This window comes from Sphaerodactylus townsendi, linkage group LG03 (assembly GCF_021028975.2).
Source record: "Sphaerodactylus townsendi isolate TG3544 linkage group LG03, MPM_Stown_v2.3, whole genome shotgun sequence".
NCBI classification, from domain to species: Eukaryota; Metazoa; Chordata; class Lepidosauria; order Squamata; family Sphaerodactylidae; genus Sphaerodactylus; species Sphaerodactylus townsendi.
In genome coordinates, this window is record NC_059427.1 from 98,741,063 (window position 1) to 98,763,847 (window position 22,785).

Here is a 22,785-nt window from a genome sequence, read left to right on the forward strand (position 1 = left end):
GCATTCACACACATGGGGGCAGGCAGTGATGTAAATTTTTTGTTCTGGTTTTCACATGCCTAGATATGGTTTTTCGCCTGGTCAAATCAAGCTTCTTAGAGCAATGAAAATCACAAGGCGGTGAATGCTGAGCCAGGGAATATTTTGACTTCTTACCTCCCTCCTTCTTCAGAGAGTCAGGGCTGCAGTCATCCATTAATGATACACCACAATTGGGTTAAATTCTGAATTTATTGAACCAAAATAATGACCACTGCCTGGCTATATACATACAATCTCTAAAAGAAAACAGACAAGTGTGTGTGTGTGTGTGTGGGGGGGGGGGGGTTTGAATCAATTTTGGATGTATAAAAATCTGATTAGGGTGGGATAAGGAGCAACAGATCTCTTCAGCATGCCTGAAGTAATTCCTTCCTCTGGTTAGATCCTGTGGCAGAGTCCGAGGACATTTCACATTTGTCACTGGCAAAATAGGATTTATTCCTTCCAAGTATGCAGTTCTCAATGCTTCTCAGCTTTCCCAAATGGGGCAGGAGGGTTGGAGAGGAAGTAAATTATTACAAACAACTTTCTCTCAGTGAGTTCATTTATGTTCCCAGGCATGTAACTGGCAAGAGCGTCAGGCTTGTCTCCCTTGCCCCACCCCCAAGCCTTCCCTGCCATCCCTCCTTCTTTCTCCCCCCCCTCTCCCCCTCCCTCCTCACTCCCCCTCAGTCTTTAATGACTTCCACATGGGCCTCTGGCATTCTGAGCATTGTCTGAAATCTCCAAATTTAGAAGAAATATGAAAATTGTCAAGCACGCCTTCCTTAGGGGGTAAAACCAACATTCGCTTGAACTGTTGCAGGTCAAGGCAACAGGCCCATGTGACTAGGCTGGAGCCAATTGCTGTACTCAGAACCTCTGACAGATGTGGCCGTCAGCCATCCAGCATCGTTTTTCAGCTCATATAAGGTAAAAGTAAAAGGTTTTCCAGCTTCTGAACAGTGAGGAAAAGGTTTCACCCAGGATCCCTTGTGTCGGCGGCTTAAAAACAGAGTGGAAGCACTGGCGTTCCAGTGGCCCTCTGTGTCCTGAAGAGGTGAGAAGACACCCACCCTTCTCCATCCAGACCAAGGGCCTAGTGCATGACATGTGTGGGCAAAGTCCTCTTGTCTGTGCTGAAGCAGGTATGTTCCTGATCATTCTCTGTGTGTATGTGTCTATGTTGACTTTGTTCTTCAGCTATTGCACATGTCTCTGTGTATCATCTGTCTTGTGCATATATCCACAGAAGGCAACATGCATGTTCCCTTTATTATCATATCTTTAAACAAGATATTATCATATCTTTGCCTCTGGGTTTACCCTGCCGTTTATAATACTTTGCGCATCAAACTGATTTCCATTTCGATAAAAGAAAGAAACAGTAGAAAGGAAAAATGGTAAAGGAAGAGAACTCCAGAGGTGGGGGAGGTTGTTTGTCCAAAGCATTCTTGAATTGCCCCAAGAGAGTCTCCCTTCATAGAACTCCCCTCAAAGCTTTGTGTTTTGAAGGGGTACGGATTGGCTGGAACTGGGAGGCAGAAGCTGCAAGCACAGCATCCAAGTCCTTTAATCACTTTTGCTGCCCAGCCACAGCACACACAGCTGCCCTTTGTCTTGCAACATCCATTATCTCTGCATTCACTTCGGTGTCCTATCCTAAATTGGAATAATATGCACTACTGAGGGGAGCATTTCGAGACTTGGTATATATTTAGGAAACTTTGAAAATCAGCAGTCTGATAACAACAGAGTTTAGAAGAGAATATAATGAGGACCTACTGAGGAAAGCTGAGCCTCTCTGCCAGTCCTGCTTCCCCTGAGTTTTCTTTTTCAATGCTAGACTCAGTCAGGAGATACTGACAGACAAGCAGTGCTGCATTTCTGCCCCTTTGCTCTCCAGAGAGGATGGTAAAGAGTTACTTCCCCCAGGCCGCCAGACACTACAAAGTCTGGCCGGTTGCCTGTAAGACATAGCTGTCGTATGGAGCTACCACTGGCATTTTTTTGTTCCACAGAGCATGTTCCAAGGTAGGAAAAAAACCCAGAAAAATCTCCAGCCAAGATGGCTCTCCCCACCTCCCACTCAACAATGGAAAATGATAATGGATCAATCTGTCTTCCCAGGACTTCTTCATCAATAGGGTATTGGGTAACCCCTAGTGAATATGTGCCTGAGTTTCTCAGAGTCACCCTTCTCTGTGCACATCCAGTAATCCACTACATCATCAGACTTGCACTGCAGATAGTGGTACCTGGTCAGTTCCTAAGAGAAATCTCACAGTCAGTGTATTGTTGCAGGAATCACTAGGATGTTGTGGGTTTTCCGGGTTGCCAGCCACAGATGCAGGCGAAACATCAGGAGAAAATACTACTGGAACACAGCCGTACAACCCAGAAAACCTACAACATCCTACTCAAGGTCAGTATTTACAAGAAAAATACTCTGGGTATCCTAAGAGCTGTGAGAGGCAAGGGATTCTCATTTTGCGTGTTAAAAAACACAGTGGCTCTAATGGCGAAAGAAAGCAATCTTTTTGAGTTCATAAATCCAGAATCCCAGAGACTCTCACAAGTGCACAATCTGAATCTCTCAGTAGACCACCTTGAGATTCGACAATTTCCTTACCCACTTCGTGTGAATGGCATTTTGGGATGCACGGTGGGAAGAGCAGTGCCGATTTTCCTGCTACTTAAAGCATTTCTCCCCTGTGAAGACATGTCTGCATTTGATCGGAGTTTTGAAAGCCACTCGTAATGTACCCTGGGCACAGGAAGAGACTCAGTGTGTTTTTACTAAGAGGTAGGGAGTTACTAACCAGCACACACACGCACACACACTCATTCTCAGATCCAGATTTCCCAAAGCAATTATCAGTAGGAAGTAAGGGGAAGACTGTGTCTAGACAGGCTGCAGCACTGGATTGCTCCTGGACAGAGTGGTGTTTCCTTCCCTGCTTGTGAAAAATAGTGTCTGGAGATGATTAAATGTCTTTTTTGTTGTTTTTCTTTTTTCTTTTTTAAAATGACTACTTACAAAATGCATTTGTGGCTTTAAGACTGGGGGAAAAGGCTAGGAAAATTCCTTCTATGCCTTTCCTGCTCCCCTCCTTTTTATAAGGACAGAGTTCAAAATGACTTAGAAGGAGCATGTGTGTGCTGACAGTAATAATTGATTTTGGACATCAGTTTTCTGTACGCATAGTTTAAAAATGCATCGGGGGAAGCAGCTAGAAAATAGTTGAATTATGTGAATCTGTCTGATGCTACTCAGACCAAACTCCAGTAAATTCAGAGTGTTTTTGTGCAGCCTCTGTTGAGCACCCCCTTATACACACAGAGAGAGTTTGTATGCCATGTATGACTGCAGTTCCTGTGGAGACAGTGATGTGAATTTTAAGCCACATCTACTGTAGCCCTGCTCTGTCTATTGTAGTGGCACTCCTCTTCCGTGGACTGTGTTCCTCTAGTGTTGGGCACTTTTTGGCTCATTGAAAGACATTGATCACATGTGAATAGATGTGCCTGACTTCATAGGGAAAAACAGCATTAAAAAGAACACGCTGTGTAGAACTGAATGGGAAAATGTACTATGAAGCACCACACTCTGTAATTATACTGAACAGCATAAGTCACCCATTAAAGAAAATTCCTGGGACAGTGATATGAATAGATGTGTTGGTTATTAGAACAAACTACCTTCACATATGCTAAATACGTATTCAAAAAGAGTCTGTCAGAATTATTAAAAAAGAGTCTGCATCTGGTATATTATCCTGTTTCAAAATACTATAATCTCTCTGGTATATAAGATTTTATGTAACAAAGTGATTTGTATTATTTGTTTCAATTCTGTGGGAGGTTTACAGCTTGAAAATCCATGTGATGGTTTTCCAACCTGCATTCTTCTGATGAAGATATATTTTGAAACAGGAAATTATACCAGGTAGATTCTTCTTGAATATGTGGTTAGCACCTGTGAATATACTTTTGTTCTACTAGTCATCACTTCGTATCACTGTCCCAAGAATTTTTGTTAACAGGCGATGTACAGTTGCACAGACAGATTCTGCATGGGCCAAAACCAGCAAACAGTGGTGTGAAAACGGCGTAAACCCTTTTACACTGTTTTAAACCTTTTTACACCATTCCGCCACAGTGTAATGCTTTGTAATGGTTTTTCCCCCCATTCTGACTCCTTAGAAAATCACTCTGCAGGGAAGGGCTGCCTTCATAACAGAAAAGGGCTCTGCCTAAGCAAGCTCACGTGTCCATGGTGATGGAAATTGCCATCAAATTGCAGCCAACTTATAGCAACCCTGTTGCGTTTTCTAGGCAAGAGACATTCAGAGGTGGAGCACCGTTGCCTGCCTCTGTGTCACGACAACCTTGAATTTCCTTGATGGTCCCCCACCCAAATACTAACTAGGGCTGACCCTGCTTAGTTTTGGAGATCTGATGAGACCAGCTAGCCTGGGCCATCCAGGTCAGGGCCTGTGCATGTAGACATTAGACGGGCATTTTACCCATGTTTTCAAAAATAAAAAAAAAGATCACTGCAAGGGGTCCAAGTTAGTTAATTTGGAGTGACTAAACTGTGTCTGCTTCAGTTGGTGTGAGCTCAATGTGGTGCATGGTATGTGCCACAGTGTATGTTTGACCATTTGTATTTCTGTCGCTGCATTTAGACATTAGGATAAACTATAGTTTATAAGCCATGGTTAAGTGCTTGCACTGCCACTCACGCAGTCAGGAGTTCGAGCCCTCTGTGGGTCACATATCCTGGCAGCTGGCTCATGATCAACTCAGCCATCCATCCATTCCTTGGTCGGTAAATGAGTACTTAGCTCATAACTAGGGGGCAAAGAATAGCCGGGGAAAGCAATGGCAAACTGCCCCACAAACACGGCTTGCCTATAAAATCACTGCTTGCAATGGTACCCCAAGGTTGGATACGACTGAAGGGAAACTTTACCTTTTTAAAAAATAAGCCATGGTTTGATAAAACCCTTGTAAGCTCTGATAATGATCCAGCAAACTGATGATCCAACAAACCAGGGGTTGATGGTTAGAGCCAAACTGGGATTTCAGATTCGCTTTTAGATCCAGCAATCTGTGCTGGCAGATGAGAATGTTCACTTTGAGCATACTCAATCAGGTTTACCACCCCCCGCCCCACCTGAATAGCAGACACCCCATTTCATATCATAAATTATTTTTATAAGTCTCATGTTTTAACAGCAGTTTTCTGTATGTCTGGTTGAGATACACAAGCCCAAAGCTCCATTGGGCTTGTAGAAATATTGGTGTGGTCCTTTGGATTGCAGCCAGTGCCACTAGTCCAGAAGAAGTGACTACCATAATTGTGGGCAGAGAAATGCTTGGATGTTTGGATCATCTTGGATGTTTGGATCATCTACATATCCTATAATGTAGTACTGAGATCCTACCCCAGCCACCTAGCCTACTGTCTTCTCCCTACCATATAAAAAGCCAGGATTCATTCTTTCTTTCTTTCTTTCTTTCTTTCTTTCTTTCTTTCTTTCTTTCTTTCTTTCTTTCTTTCTTTCTTTCTTTCTTTCTTTCTTTCTTTCTTTCTTTCTTTCTTTCTTTCTTTCTTTCTTTCTTTCTTTCTTTTTTTTTCTTTTTCTTTCTTTCTTTCTTATTCTAAATGCCTACGCAGTGGCGTAGGAGGTTAAGAGCTCGTGTATCTAATCTGGAGGAACAGGGTTTGTGGAGGCTTATCTGGGGAATTCAGATTAGCCTATGCACTCCCACACACGCCAGCTGGGTGACCTTGGGCTAGTCACAGCTTCTCGGAGCTCTCTCAGCCCCACCTACCTCACAGGGTGTTTGTTGTGAGGGAGGAAGGGCAAGGAGATTATAAGCCCCTTTGAGTCTCCTGCAGGAGAGAAAGGGGGGATATAAATCCAAACTCTTCTTCTCTCTTGTGCTTTCTAGTCTGTATTAGGAGAGATCTCACATTCATATGAATTGCACAGCTCCAGAGTGATTTAAACCTCATGTATGCAACCACCTTAAGACTAATCCAGTTCAGAAATGGATGCTGTGTTCTTTGGAAGATCAGAGCTTCCATTGTGTTGGGAATGTTCAAAGAAAACATATGAACTGGTTCTGTTAGTGAAGCCAGCTCAGCAATGCAGGTATCACACAACTGCAGTGGTGTCATTCATCTAAATAAGCTAGTTAGCTAACTACTTAATAGGGCCATAGTTTGCCTCTGACATCTTCTGATCATGAAGAAATCATGATGGGTTGATAATGCTTTACTTAATAAATGTCCACAAATGCTTATGCTGGAATAAAACGTTAATCTCTAAGGCAGCACTTAGTGATCTTAGGGATCATGACATTCACAATGTGATGTAGGCCAGTATAATTGCTGCGTTACAGATGGGTACTGAAACTGGCTAAGAAAATTGAGGAAATAGGCTCCAGATGAGAGGAACCTGAACTATTTTAGCCACCTGTCATCTAGACTGAATTCATACTTCAGCCAGTATTTGAATCAGAAGGCATCAATCTCATGCTCAGAAGTGGTGTGCTGCAATTGCTTCCCTATCTTCTGCAGCTATTTGATTTCCGTACAGGCAAAGAAAGGGACTGGAGTTTGTTTTTCTAACACATGAAACCGCTCCAGTTTGAACAAAATACTCCTGAGCCATCTTTGTCAGTGAGAGTCAGTCATACCCCTGTGTGCCCTCAGAACAAAACAAGCAGGTTATTGCAAAATAGGACCAGAATGACTTAATTAATTAATGCCAATACTCTATATCATTAGATAGCATTTATTTATTAATGAGCTGATTATTACTGATAATAACTTGGCATCCACCCTGCAAGAATGTTTCTTAGGCTGAAATTAGACTGCCAGATAAAACTGTCAAGAGTCCCAGCAGTTCATAGGCGGTGGAAGAAAAGCGAACAGGAGAAATCATTATAGATAGGGGCATATTGGGGTCAATGAGCTTGCCAAAGGGTCAGTATTGCACTGGCAGGCTTTATTTTCTAACTGTACTGGTGGAAAGCTGAGGAGAAGGAGGTGACTCCCCAGTCTTCCATCTTGGGTGGAGGATAAAGGGACTTCCTTGGACTTTCTTGGAATGAGACTTTTCAGAGGATGCAAACAGCTTGTTATGGGGCTATCAGAGGAGCAAACTTTGTCCTTGTTACAGTTAAGGTTGAGAAAGGTGGTTGGGGCAGGTGGGGCACTTTATGGCACTGTGACAATTAGATGTAGGAAGTGGAGTGGCCTTGGGTGAGAATTGCCTTACTCCAAGTTAGTTTGCTGTCCTCAAATCCCCCCCCCCCCCCGCCCCAACTCTTGCTATGGATATTGGCTCAGACCTTTTTAATTTGGACTGTACAGTCTGGGATTCAATGACTAGTCGTGCCTGATACCTCAGAGGCTTGTTGGGAAGGGAAGCAGCAATTTTTAAAAATGGTCTGGAAAATTCATGGCTTGTCTGTTCCACAGACTGGGAAAAGCTGAAAAGAGCCCTGGCAGTTTTCTCCTCTGCAATGGGCAGATCTCCTTTATTTTTAAATAGTTATTCTTTTAAGCCAGGCGGGTGAGTGCCTATCTGAGAGACTTCAGATCTCCATAGAAATTCATCTGGGAGAAACCTTGCCCTAATCACATGCATCAGAGCTGAAACTGTACTCTGGCAGCCCCACTCCAAGATGCCTTTTTCCATTCTGTTTTCTATTTATGGTCATTCTGGGGGACCCTTCTCTGCCTCTTCCCATATTTAACAGTGTCACCGCAGCAGCAGAGAGGCAACCATGGGAAAGCTAGCAGACAGCAAATCTCAGTATTCTCAGTACACAGACTGCCCATTAAAGGATATGTTTTACTAACAGGAATCATACATACCCACCTCCTCGCCTCCTCCTCCTCCTCCTCCTCCTCCTCTTTTCCCCTTCCAAGCAGAAAGATAGAGTGATGAAAGGAAACTGCCTTCTGAAGAAGATAACAGCCCTTTTCCTTCAAAAAAGAATATGTTTCACTAAAATCCAGTTTGTGCTGAACAATCCTTGTCTGAATAAAGCTTTTACAGAAGATCCAAAGTTAAAGGGAGAATAAACTATTGGAGTATTAGCAAGGTTCATATGTTAAGTCATCAGTGCATTCTTTACTTTTTTACTACATTTGCATTTCATCTTTCTCCCCAGTGGGGATCCAAAGCAGCTTATGTTGTTCTCCTCTCTTCCATTTTATCCTAACAACAGCCCTGTTGGATAGATTAACTTGAGAGTGTGTGAATGACTCAACAAGCTTCCAAGGCAGAGCTGTGATTCAAACCTGGGTTCTCTCAAATTCTAGTTGAATACACTAAACACTACGCCACAGTGGCTGTCAGTCCTTGCCTTAAGTCTTTCCTAGTTTGGGTCAAAAAAATTGTTAGCCAGCAATATCATTTGGTGAGTCACCCACTAATATATATTATATATTAGCTATAAGTTTTGAACATTGTTGTGTGTAAGCATTTTATTCTCTAAAGTACTTGTCATTTGCATCTCATGAGCAGACCAGCATGAAGTCAAGAAACCTTTCTCTTATTTTCTGTGTGTTTGTGTCTACCCTTTAGGGCTGATGTGCCACGATCAGTAGTGGTTAGAGAGTTGAACTAGATCTGGAAGATCTGGACCAAATCCCCACAGAGTAATTTTGAACTTACTACTTTGTAGCAGTGACTGACATGCTATAAAGTCTTTGTGGACCCTCTTGCACTTGGAGTTCTTTGCTGGGAACTTTCTTGAGGCCTGCATGCCATTGTCTTAGTGCTGTGGTTTACCAGTTCGGGAATGGCCTCAGAGAGCTGTCTGTGTGAGGAAACTTCATGTGTACTCATGGCTGAATGTATGTTCTTCCTGACAGGGCAAATAGTGTCTCCCCAGTGAAGTTTTACATGATCAGGAAAATGGAGCTGGGAATGCGAGGTCAAAAACTCTCCAAGTACCATAACTGCGATCCAGATTGGGCCCATGCACTATAGAGAATTAAATTACTAGTGGGAAACTCCCTGTACATGTCTGACAGGAAAAAAAAATCTGGCAGCCAAAAGAATGTGTGAACTGGCAGCCTTATCTAGGTTGTGAGGAAAAGAGAACAATGTCCTGAAGTCCTTAAAGGAAGAGTGAGGATAGATATGCTGTCAATAGGTAGGTACTCGTTTTCCCATTCTTCTCCTTCTATGAAGCTTAAAGCTTACATGAGCCTCTCCTTTTACATTTTATCCTCATAAAAGCCTTGAGATGTAGGCTGAGAGAGAATGCGTGGAGCAAAGTCAGCTGGTGAGTTTCAGGGCTGAGGAGGATTTGAACCTAGATCTTCCAGATTGATACTCTAAACCAGAGTTATCCAACTCTGGCTCTCCAGATGTTCATGGACTACAGTTCCCATCAGTCCCTGGTCTGATGGGAATCATAGTCCATGAACATCTGGAGAGCCAGAGTTGGACACCCCTGCTCTAAACACTATATAATGGTGTCCATGGAAAGCCTGGAGGGTCACCCTGAATTAAGAGGCATTTGTGGATCTATTCTGTCCATTAAAGGATAGCCTTTTAAACTGAAAATGTTTAATCCAATGAAAGTACCTTCATAGAAAAGTAGGAAAAAGGAACAAAACAAGGACAAGGGAACAAAACAAAATCCTAGATTAGGGACTTTAGCAGTTACCACCAACTTTCATCTTCTTGAAGGCCAAAGGGGGCTACAGTGAACAGACATCAAATGTGCTGCTAGCCTCATTTTATGCCAAACCTTGGCAATCTTTGCACGATTCAGAAAATGAACAGCCATGGATTTTATCGAAATATCACTTCAGGGACTTCTCTGTTGCTTTCCTCTTCCTTTCCTTCAGTCTTGTCTCCATTGCCTTACCCCTCACAACAGATGGATGCTGCCAGTAAAAAGCAAACAGTCTCCAAAAGGCCTACTATATGTCTCTCTTGGGAAAAGACCCAGCAACCCCTTTCCTCTTCTAGGAATGTAATCTGTAAACAGAGCTAGAGGTGTCACTCCCAGATCTATCAGTTCTCATGGCCCAGAAACCCACTCCCGGAGTTGTGCAGAAACTATATTTTGAAAGATTGGGTACAAAAAAAGGGGGTGAGAAAAATTTGTCACCCTGTAAAATGCTTAATCACGCAGACCACACACCAAGCCACTTATCTTCCATTGATGTGATCATACAAAAAATATATATTCTTCTTGTTGTATACACATTCACATTGTGTGTATGTATTCTGTAGGACTTGTATGGACATATAGGGCCAGTCTGGATGTGCCATTACTACTACTACTTTTTAATGCAGCTACTGAACATATGAAGACCCAATACTGACTCAGGGGTAATATATATGTGACAAAGTCTATAGGTTCCTCACATGATTTTGTGATAGATATTCTCTAAGTTCCCTGGATCAGGACTGTGGTGTGTGGGGAGAAGGGTCTGCACCATTTATTCCGGTTTGATGGCAGCATGTAAGTTTCCCTAAAAGGATGAATGACTCCCTGGGTATCATTTCAGATTGGGATAATGGTGCAGGAGGTTTAGGCTACTTCTCTCTTCTTTCCACAGTCCTAATTGAAATTGGGCCCATGTGCTTTGGGGGATTAATTTCCCAGTGGGAAATTCTCAGTGCACATCTAATCAAAAGTCCTTGCAGATGACACAAGGGTGCTATAATGTATACATTAGCCTTTCATCAATCATGTCACTTGTCCATCAATCCTGCTATTGTTGACTGACTGACTCGTAATGGCTCTCCAGTATCCCACACAGAAAAAGGCATTTTCTTGCACCAAGCCTTGGATCCTAGGAACAAGTTCTGTGTGTGCTCGATAAGGTGCTGCTTTTTTCCAAGCATTTGAGAATGAAAAGGGGGTTGAGAAGCCTGGGAAGTTCTTTTCAGGGAAACTCATAGCCCATTGGGCTATCACTCTAAGCAATTATCTTCCATTGCCCTCATCCACCCACCCCCCACCCCCACCCCCACCCCCCGCTACCCTTGACTGGGAAGAGTGGACAAGAGAGTGCCTTGGTGACGTTCTTCCCTCCAGGTCCCGATCTTGCGCCTCCTCTTTCCTCATTTTTTACCTCAGGACTTTAGTTACAGAAGTTGATGATGAATTCCAGATAAAATGTAGAGGTCATTTCAGAACAACACAGAAAGCTTTTCTAAAGGTCAAATGACTTGTGGCATCCAAGTTGTGTATTTGAATCCACAGCTGCATCCTGGAGGGAAAAGAGGCTTCAGAAAAAAAATGTGGCTTTTACTAGAGGAGCAATACTGATGAGGGATGCTGAATCCTTTCCCCATCTGCCATTTTTTTGATGTCGTTCCCCAAAACTGTTTTTTTCCCCAAAGGTAGATTCCAGATGCATTCTTATGCTCATTAACATACACCTGGAATTCCACAGTGGGGAAAGCAGGTAGAAGTGTAAGGCAAACCTCACGGTAGGAGTTCAGTGGGAAAATGCCTTCTCACTCTGTTCCATCTGTGCTCAAAATTGTTCCCTCCCAAAGCAGTTTCTCTCTGAGTGTCCATTGGGTTAATGGTTGCATGAAGCTAGGCTGGTCCAAAACAAAACATGAAAACAAAAGCCATGTGATATTTTTATGAGGCCAAATAAAATAACACAATATAGTGTGCAAGCTTTTGTGTTCTCCAGAGCTCTTCATCAGGCTGGATGTTTAAAAGGGGAAGGGAGTAAAGTATCAGTAGGTGTTTCAGGCCCTGGCCTTCTTAAAGGTCTTGTCTTCGTCCTGTGGAGAATGCCAGGCAGATTTCAATTGTTCAAGTGATGCTGAGTACAGTGGGGGACCTGTAGTCAGCCACAGAGTTCCCAAGGTGTAAGTGCACTTCTGCCTTTGAAAGAGAGAGCAGAGAGAACTCCCTCTCATAGGTAGGGCTGCCAACTCTAGGATATGAAATTCCTAGAGATTTGGGGGGTGGAGGGTGGGGAGGAAAGTGACTTCTCTGGGCAGGGCCACAGGGTTCCTCTTCTGCTGCTCCCAGTTTCTCCAGAGGGACCAATCTCGGTAGTCTGCAGATTGGCTGTAAATAATTCTGGGAGATTTCCAATCCCCACCTCAGGATTGGCAACCCTACCCCCCACTTTGCCCGATGCTCTTTCTGAATATCTGCAGGATCCCCTCAACCCCACCTCAGAACAAAATTGGGAGTGGTCTCAGTGGGCTATAGCAGGGGGGAAAGGGGGGAAAGTGCTGCTCCTCATGGTTGGATACAAGCCATATCAGAGAGCATCTTTGACCTTCTGCCCGTTTCTGTGAAGGAATTGATCGAAGATCAGGAGGAAATACTCCAGTTTGTTTCGCACAAGCTTAGGTATTTTGTATTTACACCGTAAGCGTATCCGCGCATGCGCAAACATCCCCAGTATCCCGTGTTCTGATTGGCTGGTTTTTTTGGGTGGCAGCCAGAGGCGTAACTAGGCCAAACTGTGGCGACCCCACCTTTCCCCCTTCTTCCCTTCCCACACTTACCTTAGTTCCTTTCCTTTTTCTTGAACTTTTTCAGGCTGCAAAAGGCCTGTTTACAGTAAAAACGGCCTGATGGGAACTATACTTCCCAGGAGACCTTGTGAGCCCCAAGGTCTCCTGGGAACTGTAGTTCCTCATGCCATTTTAACTGCGAACAGGCCTTTTGCAGCCTGAAAAAGTTCAAGAAAAGGGAAAGGAACTAAGGTAAGTGTGGGAAGGGTGGTGGTGGGAACTAAAGTAAGTGTGGGAAGGGGGTGGGGGTGCCACGAGGGAGTGCCGCAGGGGCAGGGAAAAGGGGGAGGGACCTGGGGGCAATTTTCTGCACCCCCCCAGGCATGCGCCTGGTGCACAGCACACATCCCGCCCCCTTTAAGCTCTGCCAATGGTGGCAGCTTGAATGACTGTCTCCACCCTCCCTTTTGAATTTGAATTGCTGGCGTTTGCCTTTACACCTGCTCTGTGGTTTTCGGATAGGAGCACATTTTGTGAGCCGGGAGATCTGAAACTATTGAGCATTGATCCAGATCCAGAGGTGGTTTAGCTGCTGGGTGTGTTTGTGGTGCTGGTGGCATACCTCCTCAGCCTCATGCTGCCCACACTGCATGTGCCCACTACCAGGAAGAGATGGCCCAAACATCTCTTCAGTCTGCTGTGCTGAGGAGACGTTACAGGTAGGCATGGTTTGCCCTGGCGACCGCCCCCCCAGCACCCTTGCTACTGGGTTTATCAACACAGGAGCAGGGACTGGTGGCACAACTATGTCATGGCTTGTTGGGATGACGAGGAATGGCTGAGAAACTTCTGCAGGATCAGGAAGACGTTTATGAGGATTGTGGACAGCCTTAGACCACACCAGCAATTGCTTCCAACCCCTCCTTAACACTGAACTCAAACCAGCCATTGCCCATCCAAAATCCTTTTAAGACCGTTGCCAAAAAGGCTGTGCTTCTGATTGGTCGACTCACAGTAAGCAGGGGAAAATGAAGTCCTCCCTCTTTCCCAGTTCTGGATAGGGCCTGGCCTCAACACGGCAAGCGGCTGCAAAAAAACAATGGAGCACAGCATCACATCATATTCCCACTCACATTCTCATATTTTTGTGGAAAACGAGAGACCCTCCCCCCATGATATGCCCACTAATATTCGACGCAAAGTGCACAGCTCCCTAGCTATGTGTTCCGAGCAACCAGTACATGTACAGAAAAGAAAATGGGGACATTTTGCGACTCCACTCCTGATTAACCCAGGTGAAATGGCACCTGGTCGATACCATGAGCAGAAAACGTGCTTGGAGAAACGTTTCGGGAAGGGTGGGCTGCAACAGTCAGCGGCTCAGCAGAATTGATAACTGACATGACGTCGGGGGGGGGGGCAGGGCAGGGCAGGGCAGGGCAGGGCGATCAGGTGGCTGGACCATCCGGGTTTTTTTAAAAAAAAAAGAATCGCCAAATTGGCAATTTTTGAAAATCTTGGGATAAGGGAAATATCATGGAGCAAACCCGCTTCAGGACTGGGAGCCGTGCAGACTTCTTGGCCAAACCAGGATATTTCCCTTGCCTAACCAGGATATTTGGACCGTTCAGAAACTACCTTTGTTGTCAAGGGTTAGGTACATTGTTGGGATTGTGTTATATGGGTTGCATGAAACTCTTAATTTATTCTATGGGATGCATGTTTTAAGTATGTGTTACTGTCCTGCATGATCTCTACATAATCCTGATTGTTAACTGTAGTCCATTATAATATCAGTTTTATCAACTGAGGGCCAAAGCAGACATGATAGTGACCTTGTAGCTGCCACAAGGATGCTGCCTCCATTTTAAAGTCATTTTAAAATGCTGTCCTGACTGGACTTACAGCACAGTGGGCTTGAGCACTCATCCCCCCCATCCCCACTTCCTGCACCTTTCCAAGTAGCAAATTGGCCACATATCCCATGCCTGTTTTAGCACTTAAAAAGACATTGGGGTGAGGGGTGGGGGTGAACAATAGCACCATGCTGCAGGTCCAATTATGATTGGGCTCCCATGGCATTTTAATGGCTTTGAAATGGTGGCAGCAACATCATGGTGGCCACAAGGACTTGGATCCCCACACTTTACCATGGGAGATTGCTGGGTGACCACAGGCCAATCACACACTCTCAGCCTAACCTAGCTCGCAGAGGTTTTCTGAGGATAAACATTAGGAAAGGAGATGTAAGTCACTTTGAGCCACCAAGAGGATGAGGAGTTTCTGTGATTCAGGCTGGGGCAATGTTAAAATTTCAGCCACAAGCAACTTTATGCAAGAACAAACTAGTCAAGGCTCAAACATCCACTGTATCTTGTGCAGCAAATACCAATAGGACACCCAAGACCCATTATGGCCTGCTGGGCAAACATTTCCTCTGAATCCCTTCCCCCACCCCCACCCCCCACACACACTGATCTCACCTAGACCTATAAACAGATGTCACATAACAGATTTTGCTTCATAGGACCCAAGGACCAGGAACCCTGGAATTTTCCCCCTAGTCCATTTCAGCAGTCCTGAATTGCAAAAACTTAAGGGGGGGGGGGGCAGTAACTGGTGAGCCATAAATTATTGCAGGTTCCAGTCGCATCTGCCCATAGCATGTTTATGGGCATATGGTTTTCTTCCCATTGTTATAGTGGAGGGCTTGCTAAAGTGATCCTAAGTCTATTGGAAAATATTAAGGGGCAGAGAAAAGAGCGCTCATACGTCTCCACTTGGCAGCATATTAACTCAGATAGTAAAATGAATGTCCTCTGTTACTCTGCCCAGCTATTCTGTGCCTGCATGATGCACCTTGTTCTGTCAGGCTCACTGCTGATGACATTCTGAATGGGTATTAATCAGCCAGCAGAGTTTTACAAATGGGGAGCTTGCCATAGAAAAAAGGGTTGGATTCAGGGAGTTGCCAGCTCCAGGTGGGAAAATATTTGGAGATTTTGGTGGTGGAGCCTCAGAAGGGCGTGGCTTGGGGAGGAGAGGGACTTCAGTGGGGTATAAAGTCATACAGTCCACCTTCCAAAGCAGCCGTTTTCTTCAGGTGAACTGATTTTTGTCATCTGGAGCTCAGTTATAATAGCGGGAGATCTCCAGCCACCACCTGGAGGCTGGCAACCTTAGTTGGAATAGATGGCCTTTGGGTCATTCCCGTTTTTAAAATCTGTTATTATGGTGATCACATGACATGAGTAAGGCCAGAAACCTGATTTGTCATCCTAAAACTAACCTAATGTACATTTGTTTCCTTCCTGTGCAAAGACTGTGCTTCTGCATTTAGGCCTCACATAACATTAGTGCCTGGCATAATAATCCTGATGGGCGGGATTGCCACTTGTACACAATTCCATTTCTGCCTCATTTGCATACTACAATGCAACTAAGATATTCAACCATTCCAGAAATACATACCAGTGTAGAATGAGTTTTCCACACGACTAAAATAGTGCTTTTAAAAGACCACGTTATTTAAGGGATAATTTTTGTGTGTTTTTTCTTTCTGTTTTTTCCCCCACAAATCAATGTACAATATACTGAACTCCCCCCAAAATAGTAATATTCAAATTTTACATTGTGTCATTGAAAGTGAAGCATGCAAACTGAAAATCTGCCTGTATAGATGGGGATCTTCCTCAAGACCATTGCAGTTAAAATCGCATGGTCTGTGCTCATGTGACATTAATGGGAATTGGGAGTCTGCCATTTGCACATCTTGGAAGTACATGGTCCTGGGGATCCTTGGTTCACGTACAGGAAGGCAGTACACCCACGGAAAACCCACACATTTGCCCAATTTCACATGGTACAGTGATCATTCATTGGGTACATTCCAGGGAGCATATGTGCCTGATACATGGGCTGGTGGCCTCCCAGTTCATACGAATGCCATGTCTACAGAGGATGTCAGTCCATTTCATATGTATGCAAATAAATATATATTTACAGGCGGGATGGGATTCAAATAATTTAATAACTGGTTTTTTAGAAGCACCATTTTAACAACCGGTTCTGCTGAAGTGGTGCGAACCTGCTGAGTCACGCCACTGTATACAGGGTCAGATCCAGTGGTGGGATCCAAAAGTTTTAATAACAGGTTCCGATGGTGGTGGGATTCAAAGTGGCGCCGCCGCACAAACGCACCTCCAATCCCTATTGGGCAGGGAGGTTGCTTTAGTAACCCCTTCTCGGCACTCAGAAAAAATTAGTAACCACTTCTAGAGAAGTGGTGAGAACTGGTTGGATCCCACCTCTGGTCAGATCAGAATGCCAGTCTCTGAAGGAGCAAGCAGACGAACCAGGAGAGTGAAGCAGCAGAAAGGGAGAACACAGCACCAAAATCTTTTTCAGCTGCTGCTTCCAAATGCCTTCGCGGCAGCATCCCTCTCTCTAAGACCCTGGAAACCTGGTCTTTGTTCTTGGCATGAAGATTTATTCCAGGCAAATGTACTGAGGACAAGCAGCAGCAGCAGCAGCAGCTTGAAAGCCCCGGTGCTGCATCCCATCTGGGCCCCTTGGCTGAGCCCCAGCATGGGAGATCTGGCTTGCTCAGCTCCAGGAATCTGCCATTTTGACCATAAAAGGGCAGGCATTTCTCAGCTCCTGCCGGGAGTATGAGAAAGGAAAAGGCAGAGCTATTTATAGTCAACGTGAGGGTCTGGGCTTGAACTCGGGGTTAATCAGCCTGTGACTGTGGGACCAGATTGGGATCTCATTTTTATTTTCTCAGAAGCATTTGATTTTAAAAGGAAACTTTTGGAGAGAGTAAGGGAGGAGACCAATAAACAGTGCTTTCTGACCCCCTGCTCCCCAAGGGTGGGTTCACATGATACATTGTGCACTCGGGTAGGGGCATGTGAACACAAAATACACACAGTGTGACAGGAGGATGCATGCAAAATATAGGGTACTTTAAAATATTTGGAGGTGGAGGCCCAACGCCCTCCCGGTTGCTGCTTCTGCATCTTTTAGAGGGTTGTGTGCTGCATTTTGTATACGTGTAATGCTTCAAACTAGACGCACATTGATCTGTGCTCTTGTGTCCATTCAAAAGGAGACCACTGAGCTCTGTTGAATGTGATTTAGCATATAGTCCCCAACAAAATAATACCACAAGAAGGAGAACAAATTCAGTCAGTACACTACAGAGCTTGCTTGGTAACAAGAATACCAGCAGTCTCCATGATCTCCATAATCTCTGCCTGGGTGCTTCTGGTAGAAATTTGAATGCACTCATGTAGACTGAGGGTCAGAATGTAAATTAGATGAGACATGGTCCGGATCACGGGTGCCCAACTCTCAGTCATATGTTCACACAAGGAATAACCTTTAAAAACCGCTCCATCACTCCATGCAGCTCCAAATGCTGCAAGGAGGAAGGCAGAGCTTCAGGTGTCCCGTGCCATTTCCACCAGTGGGAGACTGGTTTGTCCCTTCCTTGGAGTCTGGGCCACCATCCCAGGCCCTATGGAGCCTGAGGAAGGGGCAAACTGCCCCCGTTATCATTTCCGTAAGTCTTACTCTTCACTTGCTGTGCCTCACAGTGTATTTCTCAGAAACTCACTATCCAATGTTGACCGTCTAACAATGTAACCGTCACCATCATCATTAGACTCCCAGGGCCTTCATGCTGCCTTTTCAATGCCTTTTTTGTGAGCAGCTCCTTCACTCCTTGGCCCCTTTTCAAGGGCCCACGGTCCACAGCATTCCTGCCCAGTGCCATCTTATGGCAGCTCACTGCTAATGGCAAACTAATGGCCTGACTCGGGGTTACAGAAAAAGGCTGCTTAGCACATCACCACTCACGATGCCTGTTGGCCATAGCATGTAAGGAAGTTCCAACCGAACCTGGGAAACAGGAACAGGTTGTGTGCAGTGGCAGCCAGTGTGTTCTCGGTTGAAACAACGTGGTTGAAACTGACACAGTTGGGACACTCTTGCAGGTTTCACAGAATGTTGAAGTTGAACAGGCAGCTTCATCCCAAGGAGGTGGTGGGATAATTTAAAAAATATAAGTGCAGAATAGGCCTCACAATGAACAAGTAAGAGAAGTGAAAGAATTAGGTAATTGCTGGTGTAGTGCAGTGGTTAAAATATTGGCCCAAACCTGAAATTCCCAGGTGTCATTCCCCATTTAGTTACTCTTTCTCTCAGCTTAATGTACCTGATAGGGTGGTTCTGAGAACAAAATTGGAGAGGGGAGAACTATGTATACAACCTACATTTCTTGGAGAAAAGGAGGGCCCCAAAATGTGTTAGATCTATTCCACCTGCGCCAATTCTGTTTCTTGCTAATGTGCAGTTTTGCCACCAGTTCCAGCCAGTATTCACTCTTCCCACAGTCCCCTTGGATAGTTGCATGTTGTCTGAAATGGGCTGCCAAGAGGGTTCTCCAATCTTTTCCCTATTCAACATCAGTCCTTATCTCCCAGAGGAGGATTCTCTTCCAAGCACCACAGGATGCTTGGCCATGCTTTGTTCCAAGAGACAGTTTCTGGACAACTCATCCACCGCTCCAGCCTTCCCCAGGGGCAGCAGCTGAGAGAACTTGATTTAGGACTGGGAGGGATTGAAAGAACTTTTGACTTTTGTGTTTCCACAGAGACTTCTGGGTCACGTTAATGGGTCTGGGTTGCAGGATTTGATAGGATAAGGGGAAAGGAGGCAGCTTCAGAGGATTCTCATCCTGTGAAGGTTGCATTCCAGCTGTGGGAAACTTTTTGTTGTTGTTCAGCACCATGTCGCCTGCTTTGTGCTCTGATCTGAAGGGTGCAGAAGAATCTAGATGGGAGACCCATATACAATGCCTTTAGTTCCATACTGGAGAAAAAGCTACGTAAGTGCACAAAGGGGTCTGTCTGTCAAAACAGATGCGATTTCAAAACATGGCTTTTCCATTTCATTCCATTAATCTATAGCTCAGACTGGCCCAGTAGCTGTCCCCTCTTCTCAGTGACGTCTGAAGACTAGAGTTTTTAAAAAAATAAAACAGCAGCCTCACCAAACTAGGATTCTTTAGAAGAAGCCACGATGATTCCGTTGGTATTAAAAGCCTGCACACATTTGTACTTCTGGAGGTACCCTGCTTTGGGAGTCTGTTCATCAGTAGCTCTCATACAGGACTGGGGATCAGGAGAACTATGTCGAATACCTGATGGCCAGGCATAAGAAATGCTTCAACCCACGGCTTTCAGGAACCAACAATCAATGTAAAACCCACAGGGCTGGTTTCTCATGCGTACCCAGAGGCGCCACAGTTGGAAAGATGCCGATCTTTGATCCCTGGGCACATTCCATGTGCTGACACTCATGCATAGCAAAAAAAAATGCTGAGTTAAGCATTGTGAATGGTCTTGCCTGGACAAACCCTGGCTTCCTGAACCTGTGTTCATTTACTGGGGAGTACATACATTTTGTCCCTGTAGCATCCAACCAAGGTAGAAAAGATGCAACAGTAGGGTGGGAGGGAGGTCTAAGAGGCAGAATTCAAGACAGGTGGATGTGATAATCTGCTTAGCCAAACAGAGGGGTTTTGACACTTTTTGTTCATGAGGAGCTGTTGGTACAACAGGGCTGTACCTGCCTGATTGTATTGCTGAACAGCTGGCATTGCAAAGCAACAGGTTCAGCCGAGTACCATTACACACCTCAGCTCTTTACTATTAAAGCATTTCCCCCTGAAAGCCAAATCTTTCTCTGAATAGCCCTGTACATTAGGAGAAGCCATTCTGGCAAAACAGCCACCTTCACTGCCACAAGACATTGTAATCTGCCCTACATTGTAACGCTGCTCTACTGACAAACCTTGCATGATCATTGACGACAACCCCACCTGCCCCCCCCCCCCCAAAATGGCTGCTTTCCCTGGCCTGAGTGAAACAGGGACAAAATTTTCTCAGTCAAATGTCTGCTGACTTAGAGCAGAATTAGCTTCCACAGGAAAGATTGGGTGACTGAATGCTCTAGGGGGAGAAAAAAAGAATGCAGGGCAGGATAAATCACTCACCAGAATGTGTGAATGACATCCATAGAAAAATGTGCAAATATAGTTAACAGGCACTAGTATGTTTTTCTGTAGACATGAGATGGGGTTGGATCCAGACTAACTTTTCTGCTCAGTCAAGCAACTTCTGCCAATGAAGTACAGCTTCACTGCCTGTCCAATGCTCCACCCGATTCCCCCAGTTTGCTGCTCTGGGGAAACATGACAGGAAAATAGGAGATCTGGAGCAGGAAGGGGGGAATGGATGAAAATTATTTTTTTCTATTTTATTTCTATTGGTGGAAAATTTAGATTGGATCTAACCCATGACTTCACTGTATATGAAAGTGGAGGAAGCTGACGTGTAATGCATGTCAAAGAAGATCAGGGCAACATATATGGTTCTTCCTCCTTCATTTTATCCTAACAACAGTCCTGTGAAGTAGATCATGCTGAGAGAGCATGACTGATTAAGGTCACCCAGTGAGCTTTTTGGATTAAGACAAAACAGACATTACAAATAATACAAAATTAGATCCACCTTTGACCCACATAGCACAACTTCTGGGATGCAAAATACTTTTCTGATCGGTGGGGTGCTGTGTGGTTTCTGGGCTGCATGGCTGTGTTCTAGCAGCATTCTCTCCTGACGTTTCGCTTGCAACTGTGGCTGGCATCTTCAGAGGATCTATTGGTGGAAAATTTAGTTTGGATCTAACCCATGACTTCGCTGTATATGAAAGTGGAGGAAGCTGACGTGTAATGCACGTCAAAGAAGATCAGGGCAGCCACAGATGCAGCCACAGATGCAGGCGAAACGTCAGGAGAGAATGCTACTAGAACACGGCCATACAGCCCGGAAACCACACAGCACCCCAGTGATTCCGGTCGTGAAAGCCTTCAACAATACTTTTCTGATCACCAGCTGATAACAGTTATCTCTGTGCTTTTTACAGGTTGGGCTAAATGGATGAAAACCATACATTTTCCGAAGGGTAGTGGTCCACCCCACACTGAGGAGAGCGAGATGCTGCAGCCGGATAGATACCGAGACGGTATCTGACCCTCATCGAAATCTACTGTCTCCTGTTTTTACTTGTTATTTATTTTAAACTGTTGAGGTCAGGATATTGTTGTAAATACCAGCTAACAATAGGTATAGATGTGATATTGGTTCAAGGTACCTTTACCTATGCTATGTCTTTCGGTGTGGGTGTTGAGGTATGGCTGAAATGGAAGTCAAGATCCAGTGTACATGTGGTTCTGCACAACTTCAGCTGTAATGGCTTTCCCCAAAACTACCTTGGGCATTACCAGTGTCCTGAGGAATTCAGTGTTAGAGATTATGGACACTTTTACATGGAATTACAATTCCTGATGAAATAAAATGGATGTTAGACCCGTTCCGTCTTTGCAGTGTAGAGGCATCCCATGGCCACAATCCAGAACAGAGATAAGTATGTTTAGCCCATTGTAATCAGTGGATTTAAGTGTACTTAACTTAGTGCTGGCTGATGGCCAAAGTGTCTTGAGGTCTCTTCTCAAAAGTTAGGAAGAATGTTGCAGTGGGGATAGAAACTTCAAAATCAATCTGCCTTCTACATACGACTCCGGAAGTCTGCTTTTCATTTTCATTTTCTGCATTTGCAGAGATTTATCTCCTTTGGAAACTGCTCGGGTAATGACGTCTTGTCCCAGTGTTCTGCCTGTCCCTTTGACTCATTGCGGCTCATTCCCAAACTTGGCCCTAGTTTTTGGTCTCTCTGCCCAAATCTATTCTCAGTCTGGAGATAATGTTGTGTTTGGCAGCATTTCTGAAAGATAGATCTTACAGATTTGGGCTCTTAGTGAGTTTTTCAAAGGATTTCAAGTCGTGGGGAGTCAGTCTCTCCTACTTTTCTTCTAGTCATGGAGCTTCAGATCCTCACCCATGCAAAAATACCAAACTGGCATTATACTGAGTGCAGAAGTTTTGGAAACAAGGCTGCTGGCAATATGAGGGGTGCATTCGTGTGTTCTAGGATGTTGGATCTAGTGGGCCCTTTGTGATATGTACAATGCTACTCAGAGCACTGCCTTTTAGTGTCTGTGAATGCAATGGGAATCTGTTCCTTCATTTTTCTCCTACTGATACAAGCCTGGATAGTTTTTAGTCCATTTCCTTTAAGAAAGGACATCTTGTTCCTTTTGGAGGGTCACAGTGGCCCTGCTCCCCTTGCTAGAATGAATTACACA

The 22,785-nt window shown here is 44.7% G+C and overlaps 1 long non-coding RNA gene across 1 annotated transcript; it reads left to right on the top strand.

Annotated features, from left to right (window-relative positions):
* The first annotated feature begins 812 nt into the window (after window positions 1–812).
* LOC125429883 lies at window positions 813–21,954 on the top strand. The gene is made up of 2 exons (XR_007244060.1): window positions 813–1,169; window positions 21,507–21,954. It is a non-coding gene; the product is annotated as an uncharacterized LOC125429883 (long non-coding RNA).
* Window positions 21,955–22,785: the final 831 nt, after the last annotated feature.